The sequence below is a fragment of the Schistocerca nitens genome, unplaced genomic scaffold, assembly GCF_023898315.1.
Source record: "Schistocerca nitens isolate TAMUIC-IGC-003100 unplaced genomic scaffold, iqSchNite1.1 HiC_scaffold_200, whole genome shotgun sequence".
NCBI lineage: Eukaryota > Metazoa > Arthropoda > Insecta > Orthoptera > Acrididae > Schistocerca > Schistocerca nitens.
The window spans coordinates 14,904-32,497 of record NW_026045741.1 but is presented as its reverse complement, the minus strand read 5'-3'; the positions used below and the strand labels follow the sequence as shown (position 1 = coordinate 32,497).

The 17,594-nt window shown below is 51.5% G+C and overlaps 11 non-coding genes across 11 annotated transcripts; all 11 read left to right on the top strand.

Moving 5' to 3' along the window:
* Nucleotides 1-60: 60 nt before the first annotated feature.
* On the top strand, nucleotides 61-179 carry LOC126220591 (5S ribosomal RNA). Its single transcript, XR_007542968.1, has one exon. It is a non-coding gene; the product is annotated as a 5S ribosomal RNA (ribosomal RNA).
* An 844-nt stretch (nucleotides 180-1,023) lies between these two features.
* On the top strand, nucleotides 1,024-1,142 carry LOC126220589 (5S ribosomal RNA). The gene has a single exon (XR_007542966.1). It is a non-coding gene; the product is annotated as a 5S ribosomal RNA (ribosomal RNA).
* Nucleotides 1,143-1,987: 845 nt separating this feature from the next.
* On the top strand, nucleotides 1,988-2,106 carry LOC126220588 (5S ribosomal RNA). The gene has a single exon (XR_007542965.1). It is a non-coding gene; the product is annotated as a 5S ribosomal RNA (ribosomal RNA).
* Nucleotides 2,107-2,951: 845 nt separating this feature from the next.
* Nucleotides 2,952-3,070, top strand: LOC126220586 (5S ribosomal RNA). The gene has a single exon (XR_007542964.1). It is a non-coding gene; the product is annotated as a 5S ribosomal RNA (ribosomal RNA).
* Nucleotides 3,071-3,915: 845 nt separating this feature from the next.
* Nucleotides 3,916-4,034, top strand: LOC126220585 (5S ribosomal RNA). Its single transcript, XR_007542963.1, has one exon. It is a non-coding gene; the product is annotated as a 5S ribosomal RNA (ribosomal RNA).
* Nucleotides 4,035-4,879: 845 nt separating this feature from the next.
* LOC126220584 (5S ribosomal RNA) lies at nucleotides 4,880-4,998 on the top strand. The gene has a single exon (XR_007542962.1). It is a non-coding gene; the product is annotated as a 5S ribosomal RNA (ribosomal RNA).
* An 843-nt stretch (nucleotides 4,999-5,841) lies between these two features.
* Nucleotides 5,842-5,960, top strand: LOC126220583 (5S ribosomal RNA). The gene has a single exon (XR_007542961.1). It is a non-coding gene; the product is annotated as a 5S ribosomal RNA (ribosomal RNA).
* Nucleotides 5,961-6,805: 845 nt separating this feature from the next.
* Nucleotides 6,806-6,924, top strand: LOC126220582 (5S ribosomal RNA). The gene has a single exon (XR_007542960.1). It is a non-coding gene; the product is annotated as a 5S ribosomal RNA (ribosomal RNA).
* An 845-nt stretch (nucleotides 6,925-7,769) lies between these two features.
* LOC126220581 (5S ribosomal RNA) lies at nucleotides 7,770-7,888 on the top strand. The gene has a single exon (XR_007542959.1). It is a non-coding gene; the product is annotated as a 5S ribosomal RNA (ribosomal RNA).
* An 845-nt stretch (nucleotides 7,889-8,733) lies between these two features.
* Nucleotides 8,734-8,852, top strand: LOC126220580 (5S ribosomal RNA). Its single transcript, XR_007542958.1, has one exon. It is a non-coding gene; the product is annotated as a 5S ribosomal RNA (ribosomal RNA).
* An 8,504-nt stretch (nucleotides 8,853-17,356) lies between these two features.
* On the top strand, nucleotides 17,357-17,475 carry LOC126220579 (5S ribosomal RNA). Its single transcript, XR_007542957.1, has one exon. It is a non-coding gene; the product is annotated as a 5S ribosomal RNA (ribosomal RNA).
* The last annotated feature ends 119 nt before the right edge of the window (nucleotides 17,476-17,594 follow it).

The following is a 17,594-nucleotide window of genomic DNA, read 5'->3' as shown; positions in this document are numbered from 1 at the left end:
TTTTGTGTGTTGGGAGTAAAGCCGAACGCGAATTCTGCCGTGCTCCTACATTACATGAGCGCCAACGGCCATACCATGATGAATACACCGGTTCTCGTCCGATCACCGAAGTTAAGCATCATCGGGCCCGGTTAGTACTTGGATGGGTGACCGCCTGGGAAACCCGGGTGCTGTTGGCTGCCTTCCTTTTTTTTTTTTTATTATTATGTCGCTACCCCTGCCAGCCCAATTTTCAAACTACCTTTCTGTTGTACAAAGATGCTTCCTTAAGCCTTTTAAACTACTGTAATGGTACGAAAATGCAGTAATTAACTCAGTTTGAGGGAGAATGTGCTAACCAAGTTTGCCAAGAAGACTTTGAAAACGACAAAACAGTACGAATCGGCAGGTGATTTCTGAAATACGTCACCGCCTATTTTTGTGTACGAGTGTAGAGTTCCAAATTTTTTTAATCACGAATTTATTCCTTAGTCGTCTCGTCTCGTCTCGTCCCGCAGACGTTTGTCGTGCTTGCGCTGTCATATGGACCACGACCCGAGCGGCAGCGAGCGGCAGTCGAGCAAAGTCGGGACAAGTCGGGACGGGGACGGGGACAGGGATAGGAATGGTGCGAATGCACTGCAAACTACGCACACACCTGGTGTGAGGCGAGGCGAGGCGAGGCGAGGCGAGGAAGCCCACATGCCACCAGTGGCGCCCTCCAGCACGACACTGCCACACCACGCACAGGCCCTCCGCTGGACACCAGGGACAAGATGCGTCCTCCGCTAGTGTCGAAGGCTGCACGCGCGCAGCGAATGACAGGAGGTGCAACGAGCAGCAGTGCGTCTCACACACGCGGCGGTGCGCCCGCTAATTCGGCCGTCGCTCTGCTGGGACGCCAGGCGCGCCCCCCGCGCCGTCCTCGAGGAACTGGCTGTTGTGGAAGGAAGTGCTTTCGTCAAATGCGGCCGAAAACTAACATTTTGTGTGTTGGGAGTAAAGCCGAACGCGAATTCTGCCGTGCTCCTACATTACATGAGCGCCAACGGCCATACCATGATGAATACACCGGTTCTCGTCCGATCACCGAAGTTAAGCATCATCGGGCCCGGTTAGTACTTGGATGGGTGACCGCCTGGGAAACCCGGGTGCTGTTGGCTGCCTTCCTTTTTTTTTTTTTTATTATTATGTCGCTACCCCTGCCAGCCCAATTTTCAAACTACCTTTCTGTTGTACAAAGATGCTTCCTTAAGCCTTTTAAACTACTGTAATGGTACGAAAATGCAGTAATTAACTCAGTTTGAGGGAGAATGTGCTAACCAAGTTTGCCAAGAAGACTTTGAAAACGACAAAACAGTACGAATCGGCAGGTGATTTCTGAAATACGTCACCGCCTATTTTTGTGTACGAGTGTAGAGTTCCAAATTTTTTTAATCACGAATTTATTCCTTAGTCGTCTCGTCTCGTCTCGTCCCGCAGACGTTTGTCGTGCTTGCGCTGTCATATGGACCACGACCCGAGCGGCAGCGAGCGGCAGTCGAGCAAAGTCGGGACAAGTCGGGACGGGGACGGGGACAGGGATAGGAATGGTGCGAATGCACTGCAAACTACGCACACACCTGGTGTGAGGCGAGGCGAGGCGAGGCGAGGCGAGGAAGCCCACATGCCACCAGTGGCGCCCTCCAGCACGACACTGCCACACCACGCACAGGCCCTCCGCTGGACACCAGGGACAAGATGCGTCCTCCGCTAGTGTCGAAGGCTGCACGCGCGCAGCGAATGACAGGAGGTGCAACGAGCAGCAGTGCGTCTCACACACGCGGCGGTGCGCCCGCTAATTCGGCCGTCGCTCTGCTGGGACGCCAGGCGCGCCCCCCGCGCCGTCCTCGAGGAACTGGCTGTTGTGGAAGGAAGTGCTTTCGTCAAATGCGGCCGAAAACTAACATTTTGTGTGTTGGGAGTAAAGCCGAACGCGAATTCTGCCGTGCTCCTACATTACATGAGCGCCAACGGCCATACCATGATGAATACACCGGTTCTCGTCCGATCACCGAAGTTAAGCATCATCGGGCCCGGTTAGTACTTGGATGGGTGACCGCCTGGGAAACCCGGGTGCTGTTGGCTGCCTTCCTTTTTTTTTTTTTTATTATTATGTCGCTACCCCTGCCAGCCCAATTTTCAAACTACCTTTCTGTTGTACAAAGATGCTTCCTTAAGCCTTTTAAACTACTGTAATGGTACGAAAATGCAGTAATTAACTCAGTTTGAGGGAGAATGTGCTAACCAAGTTTGCCAAGAAGACTTTGAAAACGACAAAACAGTACGAATCGGCAGGTGATTTCTGAAATACGTCACCGCCTATTTTTGTGTACGAGTGTAGAGTTCCAAATTTTTTTAATCACGAATTTATTCCTTAGTCGTCTCGTCTCGTCTCGTCCCGCAGACGTTTGTCGTGCTTGCGCTGTCATATGGACCACGACCCGAGCGGCAGCGAGCGGCAGTCGAGCAAAGTCGGGACAAGTCGGGACGGGGACGGGGACAGGGATAGGAATGGTGCGAATGCACTGCAAACTACGCACACACCTGGTGTGAGGCGAGGCGAGGCGAGGCGAGGCGAGGAAGCCCACATGCCACCAGTGGCGCCCTCCAGCACGACACTGCCACACCACGCACAGGCCCTCCGCTGGACACCAGGGACAAGATGCGTCCTCCGCTAGTGTCGAAGGCTGCACGCGCGCAGCGAATGACAGGAGGTGCAACGAGCAGCAGTGCGTCTCACACACGCGGCGGTGCGCCCGCTAATTCGGCCGTCGCTCTGCTGGGACGCCAGGCGCGCCCCCCGCGCCGTCCTCGAGGAACTGGCTGTTGTGGAAGGAAGTGCTTTCGTCAAATGCGGCCGAAAACTAACATTTTGTGTGTTGGGAGTAAAGCCGAACGCGAATTCTGCCGTGCTCCTACATTACATGAGCGCCAACGGCCATACCATGATGAATACACCGGTTCTCGTCCGATCACCGAAGTTAAGCATCATCGGGCCCGGTTAGTACTTGGATGGGTGACCGCCTGGGAAACCCGGGTGCTGTTGGCTGCCTTCCTTTTTTTTTTTTTTATTATTATGTCGCTACCCCTGCCAGCCCAATTTTCAAACTACCTTTCTGTTGTACAAAGATGCTTCCTTAAGCCTTTTAAACTACTGTAATGGTACGAAAATGCAGTAATTAACTCAGTTTGAGGGAGAATGTGCTAACCAAGTTTGCCAAGAAGACTTTGAAAACGACAAAACAGTACGAATCGGCAGGTGATTTCTGAAATACGTCACCGCCTATTTTTGTGTACGAGTGTAGAGTTCCAAATTTTTTTAATCACGAATTTATTCCTTAGTCGTCTCGTCTCGTCTCGTCCCGCAGACGTTTGTCGTGCTTGCGCTGTCATATGGACCACGACCCGAGCGGCAGCGAGCGGCAGTCGAGCAAAGTCGGGACAAGTCGGGACGGGGACGGGGACAGGGATAGGAATGGTGCGAATGCACTGCAAACTACGCACACACCTGGTGTGAGGCGAGGCGAGGCGAGGCGAGGCGAGGAAGCCCACATGCCACCAGTGGCGCCCTCCAGCACGACACTGCCACACCACGCACAGGCCCTCCGCTGGACACCAGGGACAAGATGCGTCCTCCGCTAGTGTCGAAGGCTGCACGCGCGCAGCGAATGACAGGAGGTGCAACGAGCAGCAGTGCGTCTCACACACGCGGCGGTGCGCCCGCTAATTCGGCCGTCGCTCTGCTGGGACGCCAGGCGCGCCCCCCGCGCCGTCCTCGAGGAACTGGCTGTTGTGGAAGGAAGTGCTTTCGTCAAATGCGGCCGAAAACTAACATTTTGTGTGTTGGGAGTAAAGCCGAACGCGAATTCTGCCGTGCTCCTACATTACATGAGCGCCAACGGCCATACCATGATGAATACACCGGTTCTCGTCCGATCACCGAAGTTAAGCATCATCGGGCCCGGTTAGTACTTGGATGGGTGACCGCCTGGGAAACCCGGGTGCTGTTGGCTGCCTTCCTTTTTTTTTTTTTTATTATTATGTCGCTACCCCTGCCAGCCCAATTTTCAAACTACCTTTCTGTTGTACAAAGATGCTTCCTTAAGCCTTTTAAACTACTGTAATGGTACGAAAATGCAGTAATTAACTCAGTTTGAGGGAGAATGTGCTAACCAAGTTTGCCAAGAAGACTTTGAAAACGACAAAACAGTACGAATCGGCAGGTGATTTCTGAAATACGTCACCGCCTATTTTTGTGTACGAGTGTAGAGTTCCAAATTTTTTTAATCACGAATTTATTCCTTAGTCGTCTCGTCTCGTCTCGTCCCGCAGACGTTTGTCGTGCTTGCGCTGTCATATGGACCACGACCCGAGCGGCAGCGAGCGGCAGTCGAGCAAAGTCGGGACAAGTCGGGACGGGGACGGGGACAGGGATAGGAATGGTGCGAATGCACTGCAAACTACGCACACACCTGGTGTGAGGCGAGGCGAGGCGAGGCGAGGCGAGGAAGCCCACATGCCACCAGTGGCGCCCTCCAGCACGACACTGCCACACCACGCACAGGCCCTCCGCTGGACACCAGGGACAAGATGCGTCCTCCGCTAGTGTCGAAGGCTGCACGCGCGCAGCGAATGACAGGAGGTGCAACGAGCAGCAGTGCGTCTCACACACGCGGCGGTGCGCCCGCTAATTCGGCCGTCGCTCTGCTGGGACGCCAGGCGCGCCCCCCGCGCCGTCCTCGAGGAACTGGCTGTTGTGGAAGGAAGTGCTTTCGTCAAATGCGGCCGAAAACTAACATTTTGTGTGTTGGGAGTAAAGCCGAACGCGAATTCTGCCGTGCTCCTACATTACATGAGCGCCAACGGCCATACCATGATGAATACACCGGTTCTCGTCCGATCACCGAAGTTAAGCATCATCGGGCCCGGTTAGTACTTGGATGGGTGACCGCCTGGGAAACCCGGGTGCTGTTGGCTGCCTTCCTTTTTTTTTTTTATTATTATGTCGCTACCCCTGCCAGCCCAATTTTCAAACTACCTTTCTGTTGTACAAAGATGCTTCCTTAAGCCTTTTAAACTACTGTAATGGTACGAAAATGCAGTAATTAACTCAGTTTGAGGGAGAATGTGCTAACCAAGTTTGCCAAGAAGACTTTGAAAACGACAAAACAGTACGAATCGGCAGGTGATTTCTGAAATACGTCACCGCCTATTTTTGTGTACGAGTGTAGAGTTCCAAATTTTTTTAATCACGAATTTATTCCTTAGTCGTCTCGTCTCGTCTCGTCCCGCAGACGTTTGTCGTGCTTGCGCTGTCATATGGACCACGACCCGAGCGGCAGCGAGCGGCAGTCGAGCAAAGTCGGGACAAGTCGGGACGGGGACGGGGACAGGGATAGGAATGGTGCGAATGCACTGCAAACTACGCACACACCTGGTGTGAGGCGAGGCGAGGCGAGGCGAGGCGAGGAAGCCCACATGCCACCAGTGGCGCCCTCCAGCACGACACTGCCACACCACGCACAGGCCCTCCGCTGGACACCAGGGACAAGATGCGTCCTCCGCTAGTGTCGAAGGCTGCACGCGCGCAGCGAATGACAGGAGGTGCAACGAGCAGCAGTGCGTCTCACACACGCGGCGGTGCGCCCGCTAATTCGGCCGTCGCTCTGCTGGGACGCCAGGCGCGCCCCCCGCGCCGTCCTCGAGGAACTGGCTGTTGTGGAAGGAAGTGCTTTCGTCAAATGCGGCCGAAAACTAACATTTTGTGTGTTGGGAGTAAAGCCGAACGCGAATTCTGCCGTGCTCCTACATTACATGAGCGCCAACGGCCATACCATGATGAATACACCGGTTCTCGTCCGATCACCGAAGTTAAGCATCATCGGGCCCGGTTAGTACTTGGATGGGTGACCGCCTGGGAAACCCGGGTGCTGTTGGCTGCCTTCCTTTTTTTTTTTTTTATTATTATGTCGCTACCCCTGCCAGCCCAATTTTCAAACTACCTTTCTGTTGTACAAAGATGCTTCCTTAAGCCTTTTAAACTACTGTAATGGTACGAAAATGCAGTAATTAACTCAGTTTGAGGGAGAATGTGCTAACCAAGTTTGCCAAGAAGACTTTGAAAACGACAAAACAGTACGAATCGGCAGGTGATTTCTGAAATACGTCACCGCCTATTTTTGTGTACGAGTGTAGAGTTCCAAATTTTTTTAATCACGAATTTATTCCTTAGTCGTCTCGTCTCGTCTCGTCCCGCAGACGTTTGTCGTGCTTGCGCTGTCATATGGACCACGACCCGAGCGGCAGCGAGCGGCAGTCGAGCAAAGTCGGGACAAGTCGGGACGGGGACGGGGACAGGGATAGGAATGGTGCGAATGCACTGCAAACTACGCACACACCTGGTGTGAGGCGAGGCGAGGCGAGGCGAGGCGAGGAAGCCCACATGCCACCAGTGGCGCCCTCCAGCACGACACTGCCACACCACGCACAGGCCCTCCGCTGGACACCAGGGACAAGATGCGTCCTCCGCTAGTGTCGAAGGCTGCACGCGCGCAGCGAATGACAGGAGGTGCAACGAGCAGCAGTGCGTCTCACACACGCGGCGGTGCGCCCGCTAATTCGGCCGTCGCTCTGCTGGGACGCCAGGCGCGCCCCCCGCGCCGTCCTCGAGGAACTGGCTGTTGTGGAAGGAAGTGCTTTCGTCAAATGCGGCCGAAAACTAACATTTTGTGTGTTGGGAGTAAAGCCGAACGCGAATTCTGCCGTGCTCCTACATTACATGAGCGCCAACGGCCATACCATGATGAATACACCGGTTCTCGTCCGATCACCGAAGTTAAGCATCATCGGGCCCGGTTAGTACTTGGATGGGTGACCGCCTGGGAAACCCGGGTGCTGTTGGCTGCCTTCCTTTTTTTTTTTTTTATTATTATGTCGCTACCCCTGCCAGCCCAATTTTCAAACTACCTTTCTGTTGTACAAAGATGCTTCCTTAAGCCTTTTAAACTACTGTAATGGTACGAAAATGCAGTAATTAACTCAGTTTGAGGGAGAATGTGCTAACCAAGTTTGCCAAGAAGACTTTGAAAACGACAAAACAGTACGAATCGGCAGGTGATTTCTGAAATACGTCACCGCCTATTTTTGTGTACGAGTGTAGAGTTCCAAATTTTTTTAATCACGAATTTATTCCTTAGTCGTCTCGTCTCGTCTCGTCCCGCAGACGTTTGTCGTGCTTGCGCTGTCATATGGACCACGACCCGAGCGGCAGCGAGCGGCAGTCGAGCAAAGTCGGGACAAGTCGGGACGGGGACGGGGACAGGGATAGGAATGGTGCGAATGCACTGCAAACTACGCACACACCTGGTGTGAGGCGAGGCGAGGCGAGGCGAGGCGAGGAAGCCCACATGCCACCAGTGGCGCCCTCCAGCACGACACTGCCACACCACGCACAGGCCCTCCGCTGGACACCAGGGACAAGATGCGTCCTCCGCTAGTGTCGAAGGCTGCACGCGCGCAGCGAATGACAGGAGGTGCAACGAGCAGCAGTGCGTCTCACACACGCGGCGGTGCGCCCGCTAATTCGGCCGTCGCTCTGCTGGGACGCCAGGCGCGCCCCCCGCGCCGTCCTCGAGGAACTGGCTGTTGTGGAAGGAAGTGCTTTCGTCAAATGCGGCCGAAAACTAACATTTTGTGTGTTGGGAGTAAAGCCGAACGCGAATTCTGCCGTGCTCCTACATTACATGAGCGCCAACGGCCATACCATGATGAATACACCGGTTCTCGTCCGATCACCGAAGTTAAGCATCATCGGGCCCGGTTAGTACTTGGATGGGTGACCGCCTGGGAAACCCGGGTGCTGTTGGCTGCCTTCCTTTTTTTTTTTTTTATTATTATGTCGCTACCCCTGCCAGCCCAATTTTCAAACTACCTTTCTGTTGTACAAAGATGCTTCCTTAAGCCTTTTAAACTACTGTAATGGTACGAAAATGCAGTAATTAACTCAGTTTGAGGGAGAATGTGCTAACCAAGTTTGCCAAGAAGACTTTGAAAACGACAAAACAGTACGAATCGGCAGGTGATTTCTGAAATACGTCACCGCCTATTTTTGTGTACGAGTGTAGAGTTCCAAATTTTTTTAATCACGAATTTATTCCTTAGTCGTCTCGTCTCGTCTCGTCCCGCAGACGTTTGTCGTGCTTGCGCTGTCATATGGACCACGACCCGAGCGGCAGCGAGCGGCAGTCGAGCAAAGTCGGGACAAGTCGGGACGGGGACGGGGACAGGGATAGGAATGGTGCGAATGCACTGCAAACTACGCACACACCTGGTGTGAGGCGAGGCGAGGCGAGGCGAGGCGAGGAAGCCCACATGCCACCAGTGGCGCCCTCCAGCACGACACTGCCACACCACGCACAGGCCCTCCGCTGGACACCAGGGACAAGATGCGTCCTCCGCTAGTGTCGAAGGCTGCACGCGCGCAGCGAATGACAGGAGGTGCAACGAGCAGCAGTGCGTCTCACACACGCGGCGGTGCGCCCGCTAATTCGGCCGTCGCTCTGCTGGGACGCCAGGCGCGCCCCCCGCGCCGTCCTCGAGGAACTGGCTGTTGTGGAAGGAAGTGCTTTCGTCAAATGCGGCCGAAAACTAACATTTTGTGTGTTGGGAGTAAAGCCGAACGCGAATTCTGCCGTGCTCCTACATTACATGAGCGCCAACGGCCATACCATGATGAATACACCGGTTCTCGTCCGATCACCGAAGTTAAGCATCATCGGGCCCGGTTAGTACTTGGATGGGTGACCGCCTGGGAAACCCGGGTGCTGTTGGCTGCCTTCCTTTTTTTTTTTTTTATTATTATGTCGCTACCCCTGCCAGCCCAATTTTCAAACTACCTTTCTGTTGTACAAAGATGCTTCCTTAAGCCTTTTAAACTACTGTAATGGTACGAAAATGCAGTAATTAACTCAGTTTGAGGGAGAATGTGCTAACCAAGTTTGCCAAGAAGACTTTGAAAACGACAAAACAGTACGAATCGGCAGGTGATTTCTGAAATACGTCACCGCCTATTTTTGTGTACGAGTGTAGAGTTCCAAATTTTTTTAATCACGAATTTATTCCTTAGTCGTCTCGTCTCGTCTCGTCCCGCAGACGTTTGTCGTGCTTGCGCTGTCATATGGACCACGACCCGAGCGGCAGCGAGCGGCAGTCGAGCAAAGTCGGGACAAGTCGGGACGGGGACGGGGACAGGGATAGGAATGGTGCGAATGCACTGCAAACTACGCACACACCTGGTGTGAGGCGAGGCGAGGCGAGGCGAGGCGAGGAAGCCCACATGCCACCAGTGGCGCCCTCCAGCACGACACTGCCACACCACGCACAGGCCCTCCGCTGGACACCAGGGACAAGATGCGTCCTCCGCTAGTGTCGAAGGCTGCACGCGCCCAGCAACACCTCGGTGCTGTGGCTCCGCCTGCGGTCGTTCGCTGTCAGTGTTGACTTGGCTGTCGTCGCGTGCGCATCGGCGCGCGGTTGCTCCTGCCAGAGTTTTGTGTTTGCTGTTCTACAGCCGGTGAGTACCATTATGTCGACATTCAATAGGGCGAATAGCGCACAGTGCGTTTTTGATCGAAATGCAAAGCGGCCGACAGCTTTTGAGATACATGAATGGATTTTCGAAGAACTTAAGTTACCGGATGAGGTCGTTGACACTTTTCAGCTTGATTTTATACTGTACTCCTTGTTTATCAAGTTTATTAATGTAGCCCATTACGATAAATTTATCGAAACGTTTGCTGGCGTGCGTAAATTTAAACATTTCGACGGCAGTGTCAGTGATGTCCAGATTGTTCCCTCTGGTTACGGTGTGCGAACTGTTCGTGTTTTTAACGTGCCACCTGAATGTCCCAACGACTATATCTCTCGCGGGTTGACACAGTTTGGCACGGTCTTGTCGATAAGTAATGACAAGTGGGGTAGTGGATACCGTTACCAAGTTAACAGTGGCGTACGGAGTGTTAGAATCGATTTGAAAAAGCACATTCCGTCTTACTTCATGATCGCGGGCGTGCGTGCGCAAATAAGTTATGTCGGGCAACCGCCAACTTGTTCTGTTTGTCACTCATCGGAACATTTGCGTACGGACTGTCCACGCCGACGCCCTGTTCAGCTCCCGCGCGAACGGCCTGTAGACGCCTCTGGCCAGTTTGTGCCGCTTCTTAGTGAAGTAGTAGCGGGCACGGTATCCCACCCCGTCCCACCGGTTCCGCCACCTGCAGTAGACGCACCCGTTCCCTCTGTTTCAGTGTCTAATGTTATGGATGTTGTAGACGCGACACCGGTAGAATCTCTTCCTTCGCAGTCAGAGTCCGTTCCGCCAACTGAAGTACCGGTACCGTCTGTCCCTGTTTCTGAACATGTGGAGGCGATTCTGCCCCCGCCGCCCGCCCCGAAGGAAAAGCCTACGCTGCCGAAGCAGCAGCGTAAGCGGAAGGGGAAGAAATCGAGGGACAGCTCACCGACCGTTCTTTCAGGAACTGGTAGTGACTCGGAGACACTGTCGTCGTGCTCAGGGGGTGGGACGAAAGATACGAGGGAGACGCGCATCCAAGAGCAGACCCAGCATTTACGTCAGATACTGGGCGATCAGGGCGATAGGGCTGAGCCGCCTGTTAAGCGTAAGAGCGATCAGGTCGGCAATCTGTCACTGCGACGGCAACGCACGCGTTCGGAGGCGGCTGCGGCCTCCCCCGCCCGTATGGAACCGATGGAGGCAGAATCCTCGCAAGTTGACAGGGACCGTATGGAACAGGATGACGCTTGGTGGAAGTCGCCGGAGGACGCCCCACTGTCGGGGGTGGTTCCGGACCCCCCACCCGCGCCTACGTAAATGCATTTTTGTTCATACCACTCAGTAGTTTTAAATGTTAACTTTCTGTGATTGTCAAATGTTTCTTGTGTTTGTACTAATCACGCTGTGTCTTGCACGTGGACAATAATTTACGGTAGAGCTTTCTCCCCTTTGCTCTTTTTGTACAGTGGCTTGCCAAAGGTTTCCGCGTGTAGCAATGGTGTTTTCTATTTACTATGAATGTTTGCCGTGACGTGTTTGTCAGCCCATGGACGGTGCAGTTTCGCCGCTTGCCTTCCTGTTGCCGCCGTTATCATCTGATTTCAGTGTCGTGCTAATTATGTTTCGCTTCTATTGTCATATTGTCTTGTGGCAATGTTGCTATGTTGAGGGGCGGTTTTCTGTCTGCTTTTTGGCGTCCTTTTTTTTGCAGCAGTTTATTTTTAGAAATCCATGTGTTTTCCTGTGCTTACTTGCTGTCTGATGTCTGTTGTTCTATCTACGGTTTATTAATGCCGCTTAATATTCATGTCCACTTTGCTGTCTTGCTGTCGTCGTGAAGTTTTGTAATGTGCCAGCGATGTTGTAAGTTTGGCGTACTTATCGCGTGTCATATAAATGACATTAACATGCCACGTTTGTTGCGTTTTTCCGCTGCCTTTCCGGAAAGATTGTACACGCGCGTTTAATTATGTGGAGTTGGTTGTCGTTATTTCGCGCAGCTGTTGTGTTCCACTGTGTTCGGTCTGCGCTGTGCGCATGTTCAATGCACGCATGTTTTTCTGTTCTCATTGTGTTACTTTTATTATGCGTGACTAATGTCCTATCTGTTGCAATTATCAGGTGGGTCTTGCTTTGCTGCGGGGTTTTTGTTTGCCGCTTTTTTTTCTATTTGTGCAACCTCCTGCGGGTTTGCAAATTCTAGAATGGTGTAATTCCGGCCAGTTTTGTCATATTTTTCTTACAAGTTCTACTGTGTTATTAACGGGGTGGGTATGTGGTATCTGCCCACTTGTGTTTTTACGTTTTATTTTTTATTATGCATGTTGTGTCTCTCTCCACTTTTACATTTGTACATGTTCACTTCCATTTGTATCCTCATGACAGGGATATCGTTTTGTGTACTTTCCTACCACGTTAAGTGACGCGCCTCCTGTCGGATGGCTTGATGTTTTTCTCTTTACTCCACCTCTAGACTGATGAGTTTATTTTCAATCTTAACGTTGAATGTCAATACCGTCACGGCTGCGTATAAGGTGTTATTATTTACTGACCTCCTAAAATTTGGCCGTTATGATGTTGTTTTTCTTCAGGAGGTGGCCGGCAGAGTTTTTAGTGATATTCCTGGCTATGATGTTATTTACAATGTGGACCGTGACTCTAAGTGTGGCACTGCCATTTTATTCAAAGAGTCGTTAGAGCCACAAGATGTTCAGGTGATGCCTAACGGCCGTGCTATTGCGTGTACGATAAGAGGAGTCCGTGTTGTAAATATCTATGCGGCGTCGGGCGCGGACAGGCGCCGTGACCGGTCGCGTTTTTTTAGCTATGAGATTTGTCCTTTTTTAACACCTGGTCGTCCACTTGTGGTAGGAGGGGATTTTAACTGTGTTGTTGATGCTGCAGATATGAGCACCGCTCCCTCACTGTGTCCAGAACTTTCCGCGTTGATTACTGCTGCTGATTTGTGTGATACTTGGCGACATTTCCACCCACGTCGCACTGTATTCACGCACATCTACAACACCGGGGGCAGTCGCCTTGACCGTATTTATGTCTCTCGCGCCCTCAAGGATGCTCTCCGTCGTGTTGACGTGCTCCCCGTGGCGTTCAGTGACCACTGTGGCTACGTTTGTGATGTGCGGCTGCAGGGTGGAGCTGCGGCTCCTGTCCCGCGGGTTTGGAAGCTAAACGTTACTCACTTGCCGAAGGATGGTTTCCGACTAACTATTACGGCTGTGTGGGAATCTTGCATTCAAAAAGTTGGCAACTACCCTTCGACGCTTGATTGGTGGTTGGCGTTAGCTAAGCCTCAGCTACGTCGTGCCGCGCAAGCGTTCAGTCGCGAGGAGTCGTACTGGAGGAACCGTACGCTCGACTTTTACCAGCAGTGCCTTAGGGATGCTTTCGACGCCCCTATTGACCAATTTGGTAACCTCCGTCTGCGGCTCAATCGCATTAAGAGCAAGATTCTGGGGATCCATCGCGAAAGGGCGAAAGGCTACATAGTCCGTAGTCGTTTCGCGGGCGCCGTTGATGAGGAGCATCCGACGATTTTTTATTTGGCAAAGGAGCGACGCTTGGCGTCTACGAAATGTGTTCGCAGTTTGCTAACAGATGATGGCGATCGCCTCGTTGGCAGGCGGGATGTGGTCGCTCACGTCACTGCGTATTATTCTGCGTTGTTTTCCAACTGTGATGGTGATGGCATCGCCACTGCCGCCTGTTTAGACGAGTTGCGTTGTTTTTTAACGGACGCCGATCGCGCCGAGTTAACTGCAGCGTTGTTGCCACAAGATGTTTTATCGATATTGAAGGCGTGTCCAAAGGGGAAGTCTCCAGGGCCCGACGGTTTACCGACGGAATTTTATCTAGCCATCTGGGACATTATTGGGGGCACGTTCACTTCCTTGATTAACGAAGTCCTTCGTGGTGTGGCGGTACCCGGCCGTTTTATGGACGGTAGGGTGGTGCTTATTCCTAAGAAGGAAGGAGACTGTCGCGTTCAAGACCTGCGGCCTATCACTTTATTAAATGCCGACTATAAGATCGTTGCGAGGTGCGTGGCTGACAAGTTGAAATCTGTCATGGATAAGGTTATTGCTGCTCCCCAGTCGTGTGGAGTACGGCATCGTAACATCTTTACTGCGGCTTCTGCATACAGGGATGTTGTCTGTTCAGCAGCGGCTCCTGGTTCCTCCGCCGGAATCTTATCCATTGACTTCGCCAACGCCTTCGATCGTGTCAGCCACGAATACCTCCTTCAGGTCATGTCGCGCATGGGTTTCGGTCTCCAATTTCTGGAAGTGGTACGCAACTTACTTACGGGAGCTCGGTCGGTCGTCATTGTCAATGGCTGGCCGACCGTGCCTCTTCCGATACGTCGTTCTGTTCGACAAGGCTGTCCGTTGTCGATGTTTTACTTTGTGCTTGCCATCGATCCACTGTTGCGAGCTCTCGACCGTACACTCCATGGGATTCAAATTGGCAATGTGTCGTTGCGATGTTCAGCTTACGCTGATGATGTGGGCGTTTTTGTAGCTCATACGGCGGATATTGATGCCACTAGAGCTTTATTGGAACGTTACGAACGAGCTTCTGGTGCCCGAATCAATGCACGGAAAACTGTGCTCCTTCCACTGGGGTTGCACGGTGTTGACGACCGAAGGCCGTGGTTCCGCGTTGTTTCCCACCACACCATTTTGGGTCTCGACGTTACTGCGTCGCCGCAGAACATGCAGGCTCGGAACTGGCGGTCACTCCTTACGGGTATTCGCATTCTTTGTCGTACACATGCTTCCCGACGGCTCAATTTGCTACAAAAAGTCGACCTCATTAACACGTTTATTCTCTCGCGGGCATGGTATGTTGCGCAGCTGCTCTGCGTCCCGAAATTGATTGCGCGTTCCATCTCACGTGTTGTTTTTTGGTTATTGTGGCGTCATGAAATTTTTAAGGTGCGGGCGTCGGTCTGTGTCCTTGACAGATCCTTGGGAGGACTAGGACTTGTGGATTTTGGACGTAAATGTGCGGCGTTGCTTGTAAACCGCACAGCTGCGCTGCAGACCAGCTGTCCGGGTGGCTCCACGGCTGCTTTATTGGAGATTTGTCGGCCGGCGTCTGAGTGCGCCCCTGTTTCTGTCGCCGACATCCCGTATCGTTTGTCGTTCCTGCGAGAATATTATCTCACTCGCAGTTACGTTTTAAGAACGGCTAACGATCCACACTGTACCGCTCGGCGTCTCTACGCCGACCTGATGGGACGGCCGCCGGTTCACAAGTTGGAGGTTCGCCTCCCTGCTGTGAACTGGAAACAGGTGTGGGCGAACATCAATGACAGCGTGTTGCCAACCGACGTTTCGGCGTTGTGGTTCAAGTTGGTGAACAACACCTTATCGACCAACCAACGCCTCGCCGACATCCACCTCCTCGCCTCGCCCAACTGTGGCAGGTGTGGCGCGCCTGACACCAGGGAGCACCGGCTGCAGTGTCGGGCTGTTGCAGACGTGTGGTCGCTTTGTCAGATCATACTCGCACTTATTCATAGAACTGTACCGGCAAATGTCACTGTGACTTCCGTTGTTACCCCTGATTTTAAGTATTTTCCACGTGCACGGCATACAACTACTGTGTGGTTATTTGGACATACGGTTTACGCCCTGATTGGTCTGGAACTGTCTGATGCATTTTCTTATTTGGCCTATCTCTGGGATTGTTTTGTGACGGCGAAACGTAAGACGACATACAGTGCAGATTTCGCGAACTATTTGAATGTAGCGATCTCTCACGCTTATACGAAAGTTCTGCGACTATGAAATTTTCTTTCTTTCATTTATTCATTAATTTGACTTATTACTTTTTTTTCCAATTTTTGGACGCTTTGGCGTCTTGTATGTGGTACTGCCAATACATATTTTCTTTCTCTAATTATGGTGACGCCATTCGGGCCGTGTGTTACCTTAATGTGTCAATGCTAATTACTGCCACGACTCTTATGTCTAGCTTACGTGCCTGTTTTTCTTAGTTGTTTTGCCTTTACGAGTGCAGTGTCGCCTTCTTATGTGTTGAGCTCTTTTTTTCTGTGGCATATCAATTGCCAGGTACTTTAGTTTTCATTTTTTTTTCTTGCGGCATGGCGAGCTGCATGTGTGTTTAGCCATTTTTTCTGTGGCACGATAATGCGGGTACTTCAATTTTACATTCATTTTTGAAGGGTGGCGAACTTGCAGCCTACTATCTCACGTTTATTTTTTGTGGCAGTGATCCTACAGTGTGTTTCAACTCATTATTCTGCGGCATGATAATGCCAGGTAATCTTGTTTCATTTGTTTTAAGTGTGAAGAGCTAATTGCCTCATCCTTTTGCTTCTACTTTTTGTGGCGGTGGTCCCTGCAGAATGTTTGACTATTTTTCGGCGGCATGATTATGCCGGTACTTTGATTTTCATTCATTTTTGAAGCGTGGCGGACTTGCAGCCTAATGTTTCACATATATATATTTTTTTTTTTTTTTTTTTTTTTTTTTTTTTTTTTTTTTTTTTTTTTTTTTTTTTTTTGCGGCGGTGACCCTGCATATTAGTTTCAACTAATTTTATGCGGCATGAAAATGCCAGATAATACCGTTTTCATTTTTTTTCACAAGCGTGGTGAGCTTATTGCCCCATAAATTTACTTTACTTTCTGTGGCGGTGATCGTGAATAATGCGTTTCAAAAAATAAAAAATAAAAAAATAAACCGGTTCTCGTCCGATCACCGAAGTTAAGCAATAATATAAAAATAAGAATTGAATAAAAAAAAAAAAACAAAAAAAAACAAAAAAAAAAAATACACCGGTTCTCGTCCGATCACCGAAGTTAAGCATCATCGGGCCCGGTTAGTACTTGGATGGGTGACCGCCTGGGAAACCCGGGTGCTGTTGGCTGCCTTCCTTTTTTTTTTTTTTATTATTATGTCGCTACCCCTGCCAGCCCAATTTTCAAACTACCTTTCTGTTGTACAAAGATGCTTCCTTAAGCCTTTTAAACTACTGTAATGGTACGAAAATGCAGTAATTAACTCAGTTTGAGGGAGAATGTGCTAACCAAGTTTGCCAAGAAGACTTTGAAAACGACAAAACAGTACGAATCGGCAGGTGATTTCTGAAATACGTCACCGCCTATTTTTGTGTACGAGTGTAGAGTTCCAAATTTTTTTAATCACGAATTTATTCCTTAGTCGTCTCGTCTCGTCTCGTCCCGCAGACGTTTGTCGTGCTTGCGCTGTCATATGGACCACGACCCGAGCGGCAGCGAGCGGCAGTCGAGCAAAGTCGGGACAAGTCGGGACGGGGACGGGGACAGGGATAGGAATGGTGCGAATGCACTGCAAACTACGCACACACCTGGTGTGAGGCGAGGCGAGGCGAGGCGAGGCGAGGAAGCCCACATGCCACCAGTGGCGCCCTCCAGCACGACACTGCCACACCACGCACAGGCCCTCCGCTGGACACCAGGGACAAGATGCGTCCTCCGCTAGTGTCGAAGGCTGCACGCGCGCAGCGAATGACAGGAGGTGCAACGAGCAGCAGTGCGTCTCACACACGCGGCGGTGCGCCCGCTAATTCGGCCGTCGCTCTGCTGGGACGCCAGGCGCGCCCCCCGCGCCGTCCTCGAGGAACTGGCTGTTGTGGAAGGAAGTGCTTTCGTCAAATGCGGCCGAAAACTAACATTTTGTGTGTTGGGAGTAAAGCCGAACGCGAATTCTGCCGTGCTCCTACATTACATGAGCGCCAACGGCCATACCATGATGAATACACCGGTTCTCGTCCGATCACCGAAGTTAAGCATCATCGGGCCCGGTTAGTACTTGGATGGGTGACCGCCTGGGAAACCCGGGTGCTGTTGGCTGCCTTCCTTTTTTTTTTTTTTTATTATTATGTCGCTACCCCTGCCAGCCCAATTTTCAAACTACCTTTCTGTTGTACAAAGATGCTTCCTTAAGCCTTTTAAACTACTGTAATGGTACG